This window comes from Vicugna pacos, unplaced genomic scaffold (genome assembly GCF_048564905.1).
Source record: "Vicugna pacos unplaced genomic scaffold, VicPac4 scaffold_19, whole genome shotgun sequence".
Lineage (NCBI taxonomy): Eukaryota > Metazoa > Chordata > Mammalia > Artiodactyla > Camelidae > Vicugna > Vicugna pacos.
Genome location: NW_027328740.1, coordinates 14,539,012 through 14,558,803, shown reverse-complemented (window position 1 = coordinate 14,558,803; position 19,792 = coordinate 14,539,012).

The window sequence follows — 19,792 nt, the reverse complement described above, 5'->3', positions numbered from 1 at the left end:
TGTTGAGGTATGTTTCCTCATGCCCAATTTGAGGAGAAACTTACTCCTAAATAGATACTGAATATTTCAAAACATTTTATGACTCTTTTGAAGTGAGCATATTATTTTTTTCTTCAATTTGTTAGTGTGGTGTATCATATTAAATAATTTGTCGGTAATGAATCGCTTTTGCATCCCTTGAATAAAATGGACTATTAATACTGTATAATCCTTTTACTGTATTTTTTTCATTGCTAACATTTTAGTGATGATTTTTACACCTATGCTTATCAGTAGTATTTAACCTGTAATTTTTTGAGGTATTTGTTCCAGTTTTAATAGTAGTGTGATACAGAAAGTTGGGGTAGGAAGCCTTCCTTCCTCTACAAATTTTTGGAATTCTCTGAGAAGTATAGGTGATAGCTCTTCTCTAATTGTTTGTCAGAATTCACCTGTGAAGCTGTCTAGGCCTGGAATTTTGTTTCTTGGAAGATTTTGTTTAATTACTTATTCAAATTCATTAGTGATAATCTGTTCATATTTTTTCTTTCTCATTCCATCCTGGAGATTATGTCTTTTTAAGAAATTGTCCATTTCTTCTTGAGTTTCCATTTTATTGACATATAATTTGTTGTATCTTCTTATAATGTTTTGTATTTCTTTGATATAAACTGTAACTTCCATTTATTTATGAGCTTATTTATCTGTATTCTGGTTTTACTCATGAGTCTGGTTAAATTTTATCAATTTTATCTATCTTTCAATGGCCATTATTTAGTATGATTGAATGTTTCTATTTTTAATCTTTTTATTCGTGTATCTTATGATCTTTCAGCTGTCTTTCCTTCTACTAACAAGTTTGTTTCATATTTTGCTACATCATCTGTTTGTACGATTATGTTATGAGAGAGATGTTTCTTATTTGAATAAGTGGGATTATTTTGCTATATTCATCCCTATTAATACTGCTTTTGCTATACCCCATGGACTTTGTTTTTGTTGTCATTTTCTTTATATATATTTCCTTTGATTTATACAGCAATCCATTGGTTGTATAATATTGTATGATTTATAATCTAAATTTTAGTATTTTTCTTTTGTTTTTTCCTTTAGAAAATTTCTATTCTCCCAGAATCCATATGTTTCTTCACAAAACAAGGAGAAAAATAATAATATTCAAAATCAGAAGACACAAATTTTCTAAAATTATTTTTGAAAAATGAACAATGCTGTGGGTATTACCCTCCCTGACTTTAGAACATATTACAAAGCTACAGTATTCAAAACATCAAAATTTATCACTAAAAGACACACATAGATCAATGGAACAATATAAAAAGTCCAGAAATAAACCCACACACATATGGTCAATTAGTCCACAATGAAGGAGGAAAGAGTATACAATGGAAAATTGGCAATCCCTTCAACAAGTAGTTCTGGGAAAACAGGACAGTACATGTAAAAAGAAGATGTATGAGCACTTCCTTCCATAGAATACAAAAAAAATGGATTAATTTCCTTAATGTAAAACCTGAAAATATACAATTTCTGACCAAGAACATGAAGAGAACTGACTTTGAGATAAATGATAGCAATATTTATTTTTGATATGTCTCCTAATTAAAAAAAGGAAAATTAATAATAGTTTTAAGTTTACTAAGGAAAAATTAGATGTTCTCTGTGATACAGGGATTCTACTTCTTGTATAAGTGTGAAGTGCAAAACCGTTTTCAGAGCAAAGGAAACCTTCTACAAGAAATATAACAACACAGAGAATAGAAGGAAAAACTTCAGACAATGAGACCAAGATGGTGTTAATAGCCATAATATATATGTAGCATATTAGACCCAATATTTTAAAACACATGCCCCATCTTAAAAACAGTTTAAGGGTCTTCATGTAAACTTTTCAAAAACAGACATGTGGATGATTTTCATGCACATAAAAAGAAACATAATGTTGCTATTCATAAGGGAATCATAAATCAAAACCAGAATGAAATATAATCTCACAGCAACCAAAATGGCTATTAGAAAAGTCTTCAAATGACAACCATCAAAGGATAAAATGGAACCCAGGTACACTGTTGGTGGAAATAAAAATTGATGCATCCACTTGTATAAAAGTATAAACAGTGCACAAATAACTAGAAATAGAAGCATTATATGTTGCAGCAATTCCAGTTTTTGGTATAAATCTGTAAAAACATGAAAACATTAACTTTAAAGGATATATTACCCCCAATGTTCTTTACATCATCATTTATAATAGCCAAGGATAGATGCACAAATCAACTGCCCATCAAGAGATGATTGGCTGAAGTAGATGTGAGATATAGATAACATAATAAATAGTCATTGCCTTATCAAAAATAAAATTCTTCAAATTGGAACAATGTGACTGGACCCAGAGAGTGTTGTATATATGAAAATAAATCATACAGACAGAAACACTTTAAGTTATAACTTACATGAGAAAATTAAAGATATAAGTGTAATAATCATAAAGAAACAATAACATAATCACATATATATGTGTACTGTTCCAAATAGTGGTTTCCTTTGGGGACAGACAAGAAGGATGGGGAAGACAGAAATATGCAAGCTACTAGTTATAAATTAGAGGAGCAACAGTGCTATATTTACAGCACAGAAATATTTTAATAATTTAAATGATTTTAAAGAAATTATAGGCATATATTTTAGTAAAATGTGCGTGTATGTGGGAAAAATATTGAAGAAAAGAACCCAGGAAAATAAAATATTTTGTAGTACTATGACATTAAGGGGGGTGATTTGTTCAATTTCTTTATTCTTCTTATAATGTCCTTATTATAATTTAAGCATTTAAATGTAAAAGTATATACTTTGAAAAAAGTGACATAAGTTTAAATTATTTCTGTCTCTCCCATTAAATCTACAGTCAGTAAAACGTTCACATCTCAACAAAAATAACTACAACACAAAACAATACTCCAGAACGCATATGTACAGCTGACGTTTGGTGGGCTAAAACACATAAAGGAGGCTCTACTGAGGGAAGAGAAGATTTGGTGCCTGCAACCAAGGACCACTGACTAGGATATCTGAGCCTACAGGTTCAGAGAACCCAGTAGAAACAGGGTCTCAGTAGTTCACACAGCTTCAGCCTCAAACTGCACCAGTACTCATGGTCACAGGTAACTAGGAGGGAGCCACAATGGAGACAGAAATTCCATCCTTCAGACACTCAGACATTCATGACATTGTCCTAACTCCCAATTCATATTGGTGGAGACAAGTTACCTTGCAAAACTGGTCATGGGAAAGGCACTTGCCTGATTCCAATTACCCACCTGTCTTTGCATGTTTCCTCAATGTGTACACTGAGTCTCAAGGCATATCAGTTAAAAGGAAGTGTTCACCATACCAGTGACAAGAGTGGCATTAACTACCGGAGAATTCTAAGAAGTGACAATGAAAGCACATCTTTTATCCAGACAGTAGCGACTGGAAAGTGCCATTTTGAAATATTATCAGAGGTAGCTCAGGTAAGTAAAACCAAAAATTGTGCAATATTGCAAACTACCAGAAAACAAAAGCAAGGTCTTCAACTCCCAATCTGTTATTTAGTGTCATCAGAGCAGTAAATTACCAAGACCATGACCAATCACAGTAAAATTATAGGGCATGGTAACATACAGATACACAGACACAGACACCAAAACAGACACAGTCACACACGAGCACACACACGCACACACACACAATGTCAACCCTGCAGCAAACTTAAAGTCATGGTATAGTGCCATATAATTAATAGAGACTCCAAATAGGTGTCATACAGAATCTCAATACATAAAACAAAACTCAGATATAAGTTTAGTGAGCTTAGGAATAAATTAAATGCTGATAAGCAATACATTACCAAAGAGACTGAAACTATAAAATAACCAAACATAATTGGAGGACGAGATGAACTCAAAAACTGAGACGAAGAATGCAACAGAAAGCACTGGAAGCAGACTGCCTATGTGGAAGAGAATTTACCAAGCTGACCAATACAAAACTAGAAATGATAGAGGAGGGCAGAGATACAAGATATTAAAAAGTGAGGAAATTCTACAATAGCCATCAGACTTCTTCAGGAAATGCACTTTAGTGTGAAATCCTGGAGGGAGAAGAAAGTTAGAATGTAGCTGATGGTTTATTTAAAGAAGTAATAGTTGATAACTTCCCAAACCTGTGTAAGGAACTGATATACAAGTCCGTGAGCCAACAAAACACCAATAACTTTAAGGCAAAGAGACCTTCAAGATACGTCAGATGCAAATTGACAACTCAATGACAGAGGAAAATTTTAAACGCAGCCAAAAAATATTATAATAATCTACAAAGGAACCTCATTAGGCTTTCAGCAGATTTCTCAGCAGAAAACATTGGCCAAGGGTAAATAAAATGACATTTTCAAACTCCTGAAATAATAAACCTCTCACCCAAGAATACCCTACCTTGCACAGTTATCATTTAGGTATAAAGTGAAAATAAAGTCTTTACCAGACAAAAAAAACCTGAATGAGATAAAAAAAAAAAACTGAGACACCTTATACGGGGTGCAGAAAAGAGCTCTACTAAGAAAAATAAGAGAGCAAAAATATGCAAAACATTGAACAAAATGCTAAGTAGACACCATGAGAAATTTGCAACTGTTTCTTTGGGTATGTTTTTAAAAGCTTCTCTACTATATGTATTCAAGAAAGAAAAATAGGAAATCAGGGGCAATAAATATATATACATCAATCTGGTAACAACTTCACAAGAATAAATGAACTAATTTGAGACAGTAATATTAAAAGTTAAAGAGTAAAAATAAATCAATATTAAAGGAAGCTGCTATCAGGGGAAAAAGGGCTAAATTATACATGAGATGTTTTATTTTTAATTGAAGTACAGTTGATGTAGTATATTGTGCAGTTTCAGATGTACAGTTAAGGGATACCAACCTCTTTGTGGATAATATTGCATTATAAATTATGACAATACTTTTAACATTAAATTATTCTAAGTTATTGTGTATAATTCCCTGATCTATACAGATTATCTTGTTGCTTCTCTCCTTTATGTATTCTGTATTATATCCCTCAATATCGTACCATAAAATTGCACTTCCCTTCCACTTTGGTAAAGATAAATGTTTTCCCATATATTTCAGTCTTCTTCAGTCTTGTCTATCTAATCTCTCATTCTTTCTACCATATCTCTATCAATCATTCAATCACTCAATCAATCTGTCTATCTGTCTATCTATCTATCTATCTATCTTTCTATCTATCATCTATCTATATATCTATCTATCTATCTCTCTATCATTTATTATCCTTCTATCTATCTATTTATCTGCCATCTATCAATAGATAGCTATAGATAGATTTACATAGATATCTGTTATTCTTTAGATTCCAAACATAAATTATATTATATAGTTTTGTCTTTGTATAAGTTACTTCATTAAGCACATTATTTACTAGGTCCTTTCATGACGTTGAAATAGCAATGTGTTATACTATTTCATGGCTGCATTTTATACCATTGCATATTTATAGAAATATCATATCTTCTTAATTCCATAGTCTACTGTGGACTCTTGGATTGCTTCCCTGTCTTGCATATAATAAACAGTGCTGTTTTGAACATTGATTCTTCTCAATTTAGGGTGTTTTCCCCAGATTTTTCTGAGGAGAGTTATTAATGTTTCATATGGTATTTGTCTTTTAGGTTTAAAGAAATCTGACTATTGTTTTCCATAGAAGTTGTTCAAATTTACATTCCTACCAAGAGAATTCAAGAGATTTCTTACCTCCACATGGTCTCCAACACTTTCTATTTGTAGACTATTAGATAATAGCCATTTGAGAAGTGTGAAGTGATACCTCTTTGTTGTTTTGTTTTGTAATTACCTAATAATTAGTAATGTTGAGCAATTTTATCACTTGCTTGTTGCTCATCTTTATGTTTTCATTGGAAAAATATTAGCTCAGTTACTCTGCCCTTGTTTTTGATTGGGTTTTTGCCTTTCACATTGAGTTGTGTAACCTAAATGTATGTTGCATCTATTTACCTACATCTATTAAACCCTGGTCATTTGCATTGTTTACCGATATGTTCTCCAATTACACAGGCAGCGTTTTCATTTCATTGATTGTGTCCTTAGCTGTGCAGAAGTTTTCAAGTTTGTTTAGGTCCCACTTGCTTATGTTTGCTTTTATTTCTTTTACCTATGGAGACTGATATAAGAAAATATTCCTATGATATATATCCAATAGGGTATCACCTATATTCCCTTCTAGCAGTTTTATAGTATCAGGTCTTATATTTAGGTCCTTAATACACTTGGAGTATATTTTTATATATGATGTCAGGGAATGCTCTAATTTCACTGTTTTACATGTAGATGTCCAGCTTTCCCAACACCATCCATTGACGTGACATTTTATCCATTGTGTACTCTTGCCTCTTTTATCATAGATTCATTACTCATAGGTGTGTGGAATTATTTCTAGACTGTTTTTATTGATTATATCTCTGTGCCAATTCCATGCTGTTTTTATTCCTGTAGGTTTGTAGTATAGTAAGATATCTGGGAGGGTAATATCTACAGATTTGTTGTTTTTCTCAAGATCATTTTGGCAATTTTTAATGGTTTCATGTAAAACAGTTATTTTTTTCAACTTCTACGAAAAACACTATAGCTATCTAACAGGAATTTGCTTAAATCTGCAGGTTTCTTTGTGTAGTACGACTATGTTAACAATACAAACTCTTTCAATCCAAGAGCACAAGACATATTTCCATTTCTTTGAATAATTTTTAATTTCTTTGTCAATGTTTTATAATTTTCAGTGTGTAGACCTTTCCCATATGTGGTTACATTTATTCCAAGATATTCGAGGGGATGGGATTTTAAATAGTATTGCTTTCAACGTCCATTTTAGGGTATCTCATGATTAATGTGTAGAAATGCAAGAGACTTCTTTACATTAATCTTGTACCCAGCTCCTTTGCTGAAATTATTTATTATTCATAATAGGCAGTGTGGATCCATTAGGACTCTATGCAGATTGTTATGTCATCAGTACTGGCGACAGTTTTGCCTCTATCTTTCCATTTTGCATTTCTTTTACTTCCTTTTCTTTTCCTCTTCCTTTATTGTTTTACTGTGGAACAGAAATGGTGAGAGTAGGAGCCCTTATATTTTACCCTAATTTACCCAGAAGGCTTTCAGCTTTTCCCCTTGAGAATTATAAATTGTTTTAAATGGCCTTTATTATGCTGGGAGATGTTCCCATTATACTCACATCCATGAGAGTTCTGATCATGAATGTATGTTGAATTTTGTCAAATGCTTTTTCTGTGTGTATTGACATGGTCCTGTGAATTTTGTCCTTCTTTTGTTAGATATGTGTCATGCTGATTGACCTGTGTATGTTGAACCATCCTTGTGATTCTGGAAGGAATCCAACTGATCATTGTGTATAATCCTTTCTATGTATTGCTGGATTAATTTGTTGATGTTCTTTTGAGGATTTTTGAATGTATATTCATCAAGGATATTGGATTTTCTTTTTTTTTTTTGGTAGTGTCTTTGGTTTTGTTATCAGGGTAATGGTGGCCTTATAGAATAAATCTGGGAATTTTCCTTCCTCCTGCATTTTTTGAAAGAGTTGGTGGGAAAGAGGTTTCAGTGAAGGCACCCAGGCATTTTGTTCAAGGGGTGTTTTTAAAATCAAAGATTTTATTTAACTTATACTGATTCTGCTTTTCAAGTTTTCTTTTTTGTCTTTATACAATGTTTGTAGGCTACACGTTTCTAGAAATGTATCCATTTATTTAAGGTTGTCCAGTTTTTTGTCACATAACTTCTCACAGTGCTTTCATAATCTTTTTTTGTATTTCTGTAATATCAGATGTTATTTCTACTATTTCATTTCTTATTTTGTTTGGGTCCATTCTGTGTATTTCTTGATAAGTCTGGCTAAATGCTTACCAGGTTGTTAATATTTTTAAGAAAAAAAACTCTTGATTTTAGGACATTTAATTTATTTTTTGATTTTTATTTCATTTATTTTCAAAGTACTCATTAAAGAATTCTTATTCTAATGCCTTTGGGTTTTGCTTGTTTTTATATCAAGTAATTTTGGGTGTTATGCTTGGTCCTTTGTGTCAGGTTTTTCTTGTTCCTTGTAAAAGGCCTTAATTGTTCTAAACTTACTTGATAGATTTGTCTTTGCTGCATCCCGTACATTTTATGAAGCTGTGTTTTCATTGTAATTTGTCTCTAGGTATGATTTTATTACCCCTTTGATTTCATAATTGACCTTGTTTTACTTTTTTAAAGGGTGTGGTTTAATCTCATGTTTGTGCTTTTCCTGTTCTTCTTTCTAGAGTTGATGCATTTTTTCATAATTATGAGTATGAAAAAATACTTGCTGTAATCTATATTTGCTTAAAGTTCCTGAGGCACTTTTCATGACATAATTTGTGGTTAATTCCTTAGATAACATCCTGTACACACTTGAAAAGTTTATGTGTTCTGATTTTCTGATGCTGTGACCAATAAACCAGTTAGGTTCAAATGATCTAATTTACTATTAAAACCTCTGCTTCCTTACAGATATTCTTTCTGGTTGAACTGGCCTTCAGAATAAAGAGGTGTTAAATTCATCTACTATTATTGTTTTATAATCAGTTAATTCCTTCATGTCTACTAATATGTCTTTATATAATTTGGATCTATGGTGTTGGGTCCATATATAATTTAATGAGTGTAATACCCTATTTTAATATTGATCTCTTTTTCATTATATAATCTCATATTTATCTTTCATTGTGGCCCTTATTTTGAAACGTATTTTGTATGAGTTGATCATTGCAATATGCACTTTCTTGTAATTTCCATGAAATATCTCTTCCATCTATTTCCAGGCTGTGTTTATCTTACACCATAAAGTGAAACTTTTTGGGGGCAGAGGCCAAGATGGTGGATTAGAAGGATGCTCGTTACTCACCATTTCCCACAAATGCACCAAGACTCACACACACAGACCTACTCAGCGAAGCAGAGAACATGCAGAACTCTGCCAGAACATTGTCCTCTTCACTATGTAAACATGTGGAAAAGCTGCTAGGAGAAAAGGAAGAAAGAAAGAAGAAAAGGCAAAACAGAGGGGGTCAGGTCCCCCAGGGAGGGAGCTGCAAAGAAGGGCTGGTGCTCATTCACTGGGTCTCCCCTCTCCAACTGAGAATTCAGAAGGATGGAGGGTGAGCCTCCAAGGCTTGGGTCTGTACAGAGTATAAGTAGGCTGACAGAACTAAGTTAAACAAGCAGAGACACCCAGATCAAAATGCAGCCCGGAAGCTGCGGGCAGGTCCATGCTGCACAAGCTGGGTGGTAGATGGGAATGGCTGCACTGTGGCAGCCAGGGGAAATGGAGGGGGCTGTGTGCCATGGCTGTGGGTGCACAGGGCAGAAAAATCTAGTCCCTCCATAAAACAATAGGGCAGATGTGCCCTGTGTGGGGAAGGGTGCATAACCATGTCTGAAAACCCACAAAAGTTTCTAGGTGAAGATAACTGGGGATCAGATACAGCCACCATACCCTCTGGTACTCTGCACCCAGGCAACAGTGGGGGAAAAATCTGCATGCACCTCTGAGTACATAGCACCCTTAAGGGCTAGACGGAGACTTCTTTACAGCCTGAGGCAGATAGGACACTTCTGTCCTGGTTCCTCAGAAAACTTGCTTCACCAAGACAAACAAGGAGCTGGGATTTGGGCCAGACCAGGGACAGGGCTGTTCCTCTGTCTTCCCGGAGCCAACTTCTGGTGTGCAAACCCGAGGCAGACAGTACAGTGACACAGAGCAGCGAAGTGACCAGCACCCTGAGGGGGAGTGTGGCCCCTCACTTTTTGGGCTGGACCGCAGCCCCTGAACATGGTGCCAGGAGATGGTGTGATGCCCACTTCTGCCTGGTCAGTCTGGAACAGCTGACTGCAGCATCTGGCAGGAGAGTGACAAACCAGCCCAAGTCAAAGAGAGCTGCTCCAGATGCAATATTGGGGGTAAGAGCTTGCCGACAGACACTGGTAGCAGCAGAGTGAGGGCTCCAATGGAGGGCCTCTGATAAAATGAAGATGAGATTCCAAAACAGGATGAATACAGAAAGATTTCACATTAAATATACACAGTCACCAGGAGGACACGGACCACCCCAAAGTTTTAATCTGTTTTTGACTGTTCCATTTTTTATTAACCTCTTAATTTTTACTTCTAAGGCAATTATGTACACACCCATTTTAATCCCTTTGAAATTTTTAAAAAATAATTTTATTATTATTGTTTTTCAAAATTCTGCTTCAACTTGATCTTCTATTATGAATTATACAATGTCTTCAAACTTTTGTTTATCACTTCTTTAAAATTCTGTCTCTCTCTCTCTTTTTTTTCTAAGTTGTATTATCACATAGACATTAGGTAGACAAACTCCTTTAAGACCACATTAGATAACTGATTCTCCATACACCACAGTGCCAGAGAGGTAGGAGCAAGATGAACAAGCAGAGAAACCATTCCCAATTAAAAGAACAAAAGAAATTCCCTGAAAGAATGATCAGTGAAATAGACATCGATATCCTACTAGATCAGGAGTTCAGAAGAGGAATGATCAAATGACTGAAGGAAATAAAGTATTTAGAGATACAAAATATGTCAAAAATGAAATGGAAGCTATAAAGAAGAAATGAGTAGAATATGTAAACTCGTTGACTGAGATGAGGATTGATCTAAAGGTGTTGCAATGTTGACTAGATAACGCAGAGGAAAGAATTAGTGACTTAGAGGACAGGACAATTGACAGCACCCAATTAGAAGAGCTACAAGAGAAACAATGAGAAACAAATGGAAAAAGCATAAGGAATATATGGGATAATAGAAAGCATGCCAATCTTGGCATGATACAAGTTCCAGAATGGGGGAAAGATTAAAGGGGATTGCTAAGGTGTTCATAGAAATAATGACCGAGAACTTCCCAAATTTAAATAAGGAATCAGATATCCAAGTATAGGAAGCTCAGAGTGTCCCCAAAAGGAAGAACCCAAATACACCCACACCAAGACATATAATTAAGTTGGCCATAGAAAAGGATAAAGGAATGATCCTAAAGGCAGTAAGAGAATAGCAAAGAGTGAGTTACAAGGGAATCCCCATAAGGCTCCCAGCTGATTTCACTACAGAAATACTACAGGCCAGAAGGTACTGGCAAGATATATTCATAGTCCTGAATGAAAAAAATGCTATATCGTAGGATACTTTAACCAGCAATGGTATCCTTTCTGGTAGAAGGAGATATAAAGTTTTCACAGACAAGAAAAAGCTACAAGATTTTAGCAATACTAGACCCATGCTAAAAGAAATATTGAAAGGTATACTCTAAAATCAAAAGAAGTAGGATACTGCAGGAATGTTAAACACACAGCTGGAAAGGTGATAACTCATTAATCATAACTAAATTAAACATAAAATTTTTAAAAAAGACATATAAATAATTGAGAGTGGGAGAGAGAGGCAGGAAAATAGAGAATTTTTTTGTCTTTCTTTTAAAATTTTTCTTTCTCAGTAGAATGGGTTTGAGATCTTGTTACTATCAGTTTAATAAAAGCAGTTATAATAATGGTATAAAAGACTTCTATAAAAGGGTAACAAAAAGACAAAAACATATCAGGGAGTCAGTGAAACTAAATAAAATTCATGATAATTCAAAGGAAAATGACCAAACCATAAAAGGAAGATGAAATGAACAACAGGAAATATCAAATCAACTGCAAAGATAAGGTCAAAATGGCAATAAATAAAAACATATCATCGATTATTGTAAATTTAATGGACTAAATGTTCCAGTCAAATGTCATTGAGTGGCAGGCTGCATAATAAAGCAAGAACCTTCAATATGCTGCATACAAGAGACCCATTTCAGGGAGAAGCATACATATAGATTGAGAGTGAAAGGATGGAAAAGGGTATTCCATACAAATGGAAAAGCCAAAAAAGCAGGTGTTGCAGTACTGATTTCTGACAAAAGAGTCTTTAAAACATAGGCCATAAAGAAAGATAAAGAAGGACATTTTATAATGATTGAAGGAGTGATACAAGATGAGGATAGCACACCCGTTAATACATATGCACCAAATAGAAGAGCACCTAAGTACATAAAATAATTACTAACAGATGTAAAGGGGATTGTGATGGGAATCTAATCATAGTTGGAATTTACAACAGTGAATTAACATCACTGGACCTATCACTGAGACAGAAAATGAATAAGGCAACAGAGAAGTTAAAAAATACAATAGAAATATTACACTTTGTGGATATTTTCAGAGCATTGCCCCCCCACAAATTAGTATATACATTCTTTTCAAGTACACATGGGACATATTCCAGGATTCATGATGTACTTGGGCACAGAAGAACCTCAGCAATTTTAAGAAGATAGAAATTACCTCAAGCATCTTTTCTGAACACAATGCCATGAAGCTAGAAATCAACAACAGAGAAACAAATGAGAACAAACGGAAAACATGGGGAGTTAACAATATGTTACTAAAAAACGAATGAGTCAAAGAAGAAATCAAAGCTGAAATGAAAAAGAACCTTGAGACAAAAGAAAAGGAAAGCAATACCACACAAAATTTATGGGACACAGCAGAAGCAGTGCTGAGAGGGGAGTTTATAGCCATACAGGCCTTCCTCAAAAAAGAAGAACAATCACAAATTAACAATTTAACCCACCAGCAGAATGAACTAGAAAAAGAAAAACAAGAAACCCCAAAGGGCAGCAGAAGGAAGGAAATCATAAATATTAGGGAAGAAATAAACAAAATAGAGATTCGAAAAATAATTGGAAAAAAATCAACCATTCCAAAAGCTGGTTTTTTGAAAAAGTAAGTAAAAGCAACAATCCTCTGTCCAAACTCAAATAGAAGAAAAGAGAGGGAGCAGAAATTATCAAAATAAGATAGAATGGAGAAATTACAACAAATAAAATACAAATACAGTATGTCATACGAGAATATTATGAAAAGTTTATGGAAACAAACTGGATAAACTAGAAGAGATGGAATGTTTTCTGGAAACATACTGTCCACCAAGACTGATTCAAGACATAACTGATCCCTTGAAAATGCAGAGCACTAGAAATTAAATCAAAATAGCAATATAAAGCCTCACTAAAAATAACAGTCCAGGACCGGATGGCTTCACCGAGGAATTCTACCAAATATAGAAAGAAGAACTCATACCAGTTTTTCCCAAACTCTTCCAGAATAATGAAAAAGAAGGAGTACACCCAAAGTCATTCTGTGAAGCCGCAATCACCCTGATACCACAACAAGGCAAAGACACTACCAAACAAGAGAATTATAGGTCAATATCACTGATGAATACAGACACCAAAATCCTCACCAAAATAGTAGCAAGCAGAATCCAACAACACAGAAAAAAGATTATACACCATGACCAAGTTGGGATCATGCCAGGGACACAGGGGTCGTTCAACATATGCAAATTAATCAACGTAACACAGCACATCAACAAAAGAAAGTAGCAAATCCACATGATCATCTCAATAGATGCAGGAAAATCATTTGATAGGATTCAACACACACTTATGATAAAAACTCTCACCAAAGTGGGCATAGAGGCAACATAACTCAGCATCATGAAAGCTATAGATAACAAACCTACAGCTAGTATAGTACTCAATGATGAGAAAGTTAAAACCTTCCCACTAAAATCTGGGACAAGGATGCACAGTAACACCACTCCAACTCAATATAAACTTGGAAGACCTAGCCACAGCAATCAAACTAGAGAGAGAAGTAAAAGGGATGCAAATTGGAAAGGAAGAGGTAAAATTATAACTATATGCAGATAATATGTTATTATATATCGAAAACCCTGCAAGATCCAGACAAAAATTACTACAACTGATGGAATAATTCAGCAAGGTAGCAGGTTACAAGATTAAGGTTCAAAAATCAGTGATATTTCTTTACGCTAATGATTCAGATAATACTATAGAGCTACAGTCAACATGACAGCACTGTATTGGTAGGAAAACAGACATATAGGCCAATGGAATAGAACAGAGAGTCCAGAAATAAACCACAAAATTTTGGTCAATTAATCTTTGACATAGGAGGCAAGAAAATACAATGGAAAGGAGACAGACTCTTCAGCAAATGATGTTGGGAAAACTGGACAGCAGTATGTAAATCAATGAAGCTAGAACACTCTCAATGAAGCTAGAACACCATACACAAAAATCTCAGAATGGATCAAAGACTTAAACATAAGACTAAATACAATAAACTTCCTAGAGGGAAATATAGGCAAAACACTATCTGATATAAGTCTCGAAAATTTTCTCATAGAAAAAATAAAAGCAAGAATAATCAAATGAGACCTAATGAAACTTACAAGCTTCTGCACAGTAATGAAACCAGAAGTAAAACAAAAACACAACCTACGGAATGAGAAATAAAATTTGCATATGAAACCAACAAAGGCTTGATCTTTAGAGTATATATGCAGCTCATCCAACTGAGTAAGAAAAAATAAAAAAACAATCAAAATGGGCAGAAAACCTAAACAAGCAATTCTCCAAGGAAGACATACAAATAATCAAAAGGCACATCAAAAAATGCTCAATATCACTGATTATCAGAGAAATGAAAATCAAAACTACAGTGAGGTATCACCTCACACCAACAACGACAAGAACAACATTAAAAACGACAGAATCCTCTTAGCAAATTAGTATTCAGGAAATATATGTCAACATAACTAAAGTCATTAATTACAGACCCACAGACAACATAATATGCAAAAGTGAAATACTGGAAGCCAAATTAAGGAATAAGACAAGGATGCCCACTCTCACCATTTGTATTAAACACAGTACGTGAAGACCTAGCAACAGAATTCGGACAAGAAAAAAAGTTATTCATGTTGGATTCAATGTCGTAAGTCTGTTATTCTTTTAGATGACATGATAATCTATATAGAGAACCCTAAAGATTCTCCACACCAAAACAACTAAAACTAATAAAGACATTTAGCAAAGTAGCATGGTTCATGATTAATATACAACAACTGTCACATTTCTTTACACTAAGAATGAAATATTCATAATTTTAAAAAATCCATATGAAATCAGATCAAAAAATGATAAACCTATGAAAAAACCAAGATAATAAAATCAATAGGACACTGTTAAAGAAATTTGAAGATGATGCAAAGAAATGGAAAAAAATCTCATGGTCTTAGTTTAAAGGAATTTATATTGTTAAAATATTCATACTACAAAAGATGTCTACAGATATAGAGATTCAGATTGAACTACATGATATTTTCCACAGAACTAAAAACAGTCCTATGATTTGTATGGAACTGCAAAAGAACCAGAACTGCAAAAGTAACAATGAGGGAAAAGAACAAAGTTGGAGGCATAGCCCATAACCCTCCCAGATCTCAGACTATATTACAAAAATACAGTAATCAAAAGAGCACAATGCTGGAAAACAAAGAAATATCTATATCACTGAAACGGAACACAGAGACAGAAATAAAAATCACACCTATGTTCAACTAAACTATGACAAAGGAAACAAAATTATACAATGCCTAAAAGACAGTCATCATCAAGTGATGTTAAGAAAGCTAGACAGCTACATGTAAATCAATGAAATTAGAACACTCCCAGAAGAGGCAAGATGGCGGAGTAGAAGGACGCTCGTAAGTCACCATCTCCCACAAATACAGCAATACCCACATCTACAGACCCACTCAGCCAACCAGAGTGCCTGCGGAAATCCGACAGAACATCGCCCTCTTCAAAAGATATAGACGCCAAAAATCTGGTAGGGGAAAAGGAAAAAAGAAAGAACAAAAGGCAAAGCAGCACGGGACGGGTCCCGCGGGGAGGGAGCGGCAAAGGAGGGCAGGAGCTCGCTCACTGGGTCTCCCCTCTTCAACTGAGAGGCCAGCGGGACGGTGGGGGAGCCTCTGAGGCTCGGACCTGTACAGAGTAGACCTTGTCTGACAGAACTAAGTTAAACGGGCACAAAGTGTTCTCCCGACACCCAGCCTGAGACGCGGGCAGGCAGCGGTGGGCAGGGCCAGGCTGCACAAGCCGGGCGGAGGACGGGGGCGGCTGCACGGAGGCAGCCCCTGGGAACTGCAAGGGGCTGGGCGCCGTGGCTGTGGGTGTACAGGACAGAACAACCTGGGCCCTCTAAAACGGCAAGATTGATGTGCTCTCGGGGGAAGGGCGCCTACCCCCATCTCTGAAAACCCGCAGAAACTTTTCAGGGGAAGAGAGGTGGGGCTCAGGCACAGCCGCCATATTCTCCGGTGCTGAACCCTCAGGAGGGGGCGGGGGCGAACCCTTCATCCGCATTGAAGGGTTTAGCAGCCTCAAAGGCCAGACTGAGACTCGCCTACAGCCCGGGGCAGATAGGATCCTTCCATCCTGGACCCTCAGAGAACTTGCTCCACAAAGACAAACAAGGAGCTGGGTCTTGGCTCGGAGCAGGGATGAGGCTGTCCCTCAGTCTTCCCTGAGCCACCCACGGAGCGCCGACCAGGGCGGAGCGCGCAGCCGCACAGAGCAGCGGAGCTACCAGCGGCGCAGGTAGAGGGAGAGCAGCCCCCGCCTGTCGGGCAAGAACACAGCCCCTGACTGAAGTGCTGGGAGGGGGCACGACCCGCCCTCCTACCTGTCCAGTCTACAACATCTGACTATGGCATCCGGAGGGGCAGTGACCCGCCCGCCCACAGCAGAGGAAAGCTGCATCTGACCCTGTGTTAGGAGGAGGAGCGATCTGCTTGCTGACAGGTGCTGGGAGCAGTACAGAAGAGGGCGCCAACAGAGGGCTTATGAAAACAAGCTGAGCTACCAAAACAGGACGAAGACAGAAAGACTTCACATTAAAAGCACACAGACTCCAGGAGAACACCGACAACCCCCTTTTTTTTAAATCTGTTTTTACCTGTTCTATTTTCAATTACACCCTTAATTTTTACTTCTTAATTCATTTCTATTTCTCTTGGGTTTTGATGTCCTGTTATTGATTAGACACAGGTTTCAAATATATCTATTCATTTCCCCACCGCTTCTTTTTTTTTTTTTAGGTTTTAAAAGGACGTCTCAACCCGATTAATACTCTGCTTCACCTTGCTCTTCTATTATTCATTATACACTGTTTTCAAACCCTCTCTCTCCCTTCTTTTAAAAATCTTTCTCTCTCTCTCTTATTTTTTTTCTTTTTTTCTAAGTTCTATTCCTAAATAGGCACTAGACAGATAAAATCCTTAAGATCCAAAATAGACAACTGATACTCAATAAAGCACAATACCAGAGAGGTATGAGCAAGATTAAAAAGCAGAGAAACCTTTCCCAATTAAAAGAACAAGAGGAATCCCCTGAAAGAAAGATCAATGAACTAGACATTGATAGCCAACTAGATCAAGATTTCAAAAAAGGATTGATCAAATTGCTGAAGGAATAAAAAGAGATAGTGTTTAGAGATATAAAATATGTCAAAAATGAAATTGAAGCTATAAAGAAGAGCCAAGAAGAATGGGTAAACTCATTGACAGAGACAAAGAATGACCTAATAGCTGTGCAATGCTGAGTAGTTAATGCAGAGGGACGAATTAGTGATCTAGAAGACAGAGCAATAGAAAGCACCCATTCAGAATAACTACTAGATAAGCAAATAAAAAATAATGATAATAGCATAAGGGACCTATGGGATAATATAAACAATCCCAATCTTCACATAAGAGGGTTCCCAGAAGGGGAAGAAGAATCAAAGGGGATTGAAAAGGTTATTGAAGAAATCATGACTGAAAACTTCCCAAACTTATAGAAGGAATCAGATATCCAAGTACAGGAAGCACAGAGGGTCCCAAACAGGAAGAATCCAAATAGACCCACACCAAGACATTTCATAATCAAGATGGCCAGAGTCAAGGTTAAAGAAATGATTCTTAAGGCAGGAAGAGAAAAGCAAAGAGTGAATTACAAGGGAACCCCCAAAAGGCTCTCAGCTAATTTCTCTACAAAAACACTACAGGCCAGAAGGGAGTGGAAGATATATTCAAAGCCCTGAATGAAAAAATGATGCAGTCTAGGATACTTTATCCAGCAAGGGTATCCTTTAGGATAGAAGGAGAAATAAAGAGTTTCACAGACAAAAAAAAAAAAAGCTGCAGGAGTTTAGCAACACTAAACCCACGCTAAAAGAAATATTGAAAGGGCTATTCTAAATAGAAAAGCAGCAGGATGCTACAGAAATGTGAAACTCACCACTGGAAAGGTAATAATTCATGAATTACAAATAAAGAAAACATACAAATCACTGAGAGTGGAAGAGAGAGGCAGGGAAATATAGAATATTTTTTCTTTCTTATTTAAATTTTCTAAAGAGTAAGATGGGATTGAGATCATGTTACTATCATTTTAATAAAAACAGTTATAATAATAGGTTAATAGATTTATAAAAAAGGGTAACCACAAGTCAAAAATTTACAAGGGAGTCACAAAAATTAAATAAAATCCATGATAATACAAAGGAAAATTACCAAACCACAAAAGGAAGAAGAAAGGAACAAAGAGGATATACCAATTCAACTGCAAAGATAAGTTCAAAATGGCAATAAACACACAACTATCATTAATTACTGCAAATGTTAATGGACTAAATGCTCCAGTCAAAAGATATAGAGTGGCAGACTGGATAATAAAGCAAGAACCTTCAAAAGGCTGCCTACAAGAAACCCAATTTAGGGAGAAGGACACATATAGATTGAGAGTGAAAGGATGGTAAAGATTATTCCATGCAAATGGAAAAGCCAAAAAAGCAGGTGTTGCAGTACTAATTTCAGACAAAATAAACTTTAAATCAAAGGCCATAAAGAAAGATAAAGAAGGACATTTAATACTGATTAAAGGAGTGATAAAAGATGAAGATATTACACACATCAATATATATACACCCAATATAGGAGCACCTAAGTTCATACAAGAATTACTAACAGAGATAAAGGGGGATATTGATGGGAATACAATCATAGTTGGAGATTTTAACACTGCATTAACATCACTAGACAAATCTTCCAGACAGAAAATAAACAAGGCAACAGAGAAATTAAATACTACAATAGAAAAACTAGATTTGGTGGATAATTTCAGAGCATTACACACCAAAAGAATAGGATATACATTCTTTCCAAGGGAACATGTAACATTTTCCAGGATCGATCATGTGATTGGGCACAAAAGAAACCTCAACAATTTTAAGAAGAAAGAAATTATCTCAAGCATCTTTACTGACCACAATGCCATGAAACTGGAAATCAACAACAGAGAAACAAAGGAGAAAAAAAGGAAAGCATGGAGATTAAACAATATGTTATTGAAAAACCAATGGATCAATGAGGAAATTAAAGCTGAAATTAAAAAATACCTTGAGACAAATGATAATGTAAGCACAACCACTCAAAACCTATGGGACACAGCAAAGGCAGTGCTAAGAGGGAAGTTTATAGCGATACAGGCTTTCCTCAAAAAAGAAGAACAATCTCAAATAAACAAGTTAACCCACCAAAGAACAAAAAGCCCCAAAAAGGAGCAGAAGGAAGGAAATAATAAAGATCAGAGAGAAATTAAATACAATTGAGATTAACAAGAGCATAGAAAAATCAACCAAACC